This window comes from Colobus angolensis, unplaced genomic scaffold, assembly GCF_000951035.1.
Source record: "Colobus angolensis palliatus isolate OR3802 unplaced genomic scaffold, Cang.pa_1.0 Scaffold536, whole genome shotgun sequence".
Taxonomy (NCBI): domain Eukaryota; kingdom Metazoa; phylum Chordata; class Mammalia; order Primates; family Cercopithecidae; genus Colobus; species Colobus angolensis.
Genome location: NW_012118888.1, coordinates 1,093,825 through 1,095,998, shown reverse-complemented (window position 1 = coordinate 1,095,998; position 2,174 = coordinate 1,093,825).

Genomic DNA, 2,174 nt, shown 5'->3' with positions numbered 1-2,174 from the left:
AGGCCCGCCCCCAGCCCCGATGGGAATCTCCGACGACATGACGGCTGCTGCCGTGGGGAGCGGGGGAGGCTCGCGCGGGCGCTGGTAGGAGGCAGGAGCCCTGTTGCTGAGGCCCCCAGTGCCCCCGCCGCCACTGCAGCACTGCCAGACAGCCAGGGGCGGGGGAGGGAGAGGGAGGAGGCGGCAAGCCAGCTGCGCACGGCCTGGGTGGAGGAAACTCGCGGCCCCACGCTGTGGCCGGCAGGGAGCTGCTTCAGGGACAAGATGCAGGGCTGGATGTGCTTATGCCCCAGAGGCGACCCCATCCTGCCCGTTGGCGCGCCGCGGGGTCAAACTGTGCTCTCCAGCCGTGGCTTCCTCCCCGCCACCTGTTGCACCCCATTGCTTCCCCAAGTCTTCTGGCTTCAACCTAGCTGCCTCTCTGGTTTTCCCAGCTCTCAGCCCACAATCTTCAGTCTTTCGAAATACAAGTCTTGTCGTATGAAGCAAGCCGGGTAACTCAGCACCTTCCTTGGCATACGGAAGAAGAGAGACAGGGGTCTCCCCAGCAAGCTCTGATGTGAGGTAGCCCACAGGGCAAATTCCCAGGTATTTGGGGGCAGGGAGGACCCGCCAACAGAGGACCAGGCAGAGACATTCACTGGATAATTTTCTCTGAACCCCAAGGGGACACTGCCACAATGTGGCTCCCGCTTTGGCCCCAGACGCTGAGTGTGAGAGGGACCACCTGGAATAGAGGAGGCTTTGGAAACCTCCTTAAGACTGGATGGCTGAATCTTTCTGGAGACTTGGCACCAGGTGATAGCAGAAGAAGACATGAGAAGGCACAGAGAGGGAAGGGGCAGTGCCCCTCTTCAGGGGAGACATGTCAAGAGTCTCAAGCATACTTGGACTTCATCTTCTTTACCTAGATCCTTCTGATTTGCTTCAGAAAGAGAAGGAATGACAAAGATTTGTGTACCAAGCTGATGCCAGACACTAGCAGCATCCTCACCTGTTGCTCTAGAAAGGGCTGTGTGCATCCTTGAAGAGGCTTAGCTCTACCACACTTATCTAAAACACCCTCTTCACCACTCCACCTCCCAAGCATATCACTCTGCTTTGTGCTCTTCACAACACTGCTCACTCACTGATGATTTTCTTGGGCAATTTTTTATGAGCTTGTTTACAGTGGATCTCTCCTACTGAAGTAAGCTCAGTGACAAACACACACATGCATACACACAAAATATGTCTTGTTGGGGTCTTCATTGTATCCCTAAGACTTAGCAGAGCTCTGGGCACACAATAGACACTCAACCAAATATGTCACTGATTTATGTGCAGCTGTGTGTGTCCTACTACCACTGAGTCAGTCCACTAGGACCTGGGGCTGCCTTCAGACTATGGTGCAAGAGAGAAGAAGAGACTGCAGGACATGTTTAGGCTTGCACAGCTCCTCAACCCCGCTCCCTGACGCGCACGGAAGAGCCCCATACTTTCTTTCATGTGTTGCTGCTGAAATTTTTAATAACTTTTGAACAAGTGGCCCTGCATTTTTATTTTTTCCTGGGCCCTGCAAATTATGTAGCCAGTTTTGCCCTAGGGAAAAATGCTGCAGAGCAGGGAACAGGCAAACAGGCGGCTTTGCTGAGCCCATGAGGAAGAGAAGGCTGCCAGTCCTGTCCAACACCAGACTGCTATGGAAAGGAGCATGTCTGCCCTTACTGTAGCCAGCCTGGGATTTTTAGTGTCCTATATGCATGTCTCTTCCTCCACTGACATTGGAAGTCCGGGAAATGAAGGTTTTTCTGATTTACCTGTATTCCCCTGGGTTGAGCACAGTGCCCAATGACCAGTAGGCATTAATTACATTTGCTGAATGAGCGACTGAATCCCAGGCAGACAAAGGAAGCAAGTGATTACAGCTCCCTCATCAGAGAATCCCAGGCACTTTTCTCTTACAGGCTGATATTAATCATACTTTGCCATCTTCCTTATAAACCTCATCAAAGGGATAGCTCATCCATAGGATAGCTGTGAGGATTTGTGGAGGCTACAGAATGTTATTATTATTTTGTAGTTTCCCAAGTATTTGCCACATGCTTGTCTAGATCAGGCCATCGACTTTATGATAGAGGAATATACAGCAAGGACTCAGATGATGTCTTGGCCATTACATGTGTTTTTCAAGA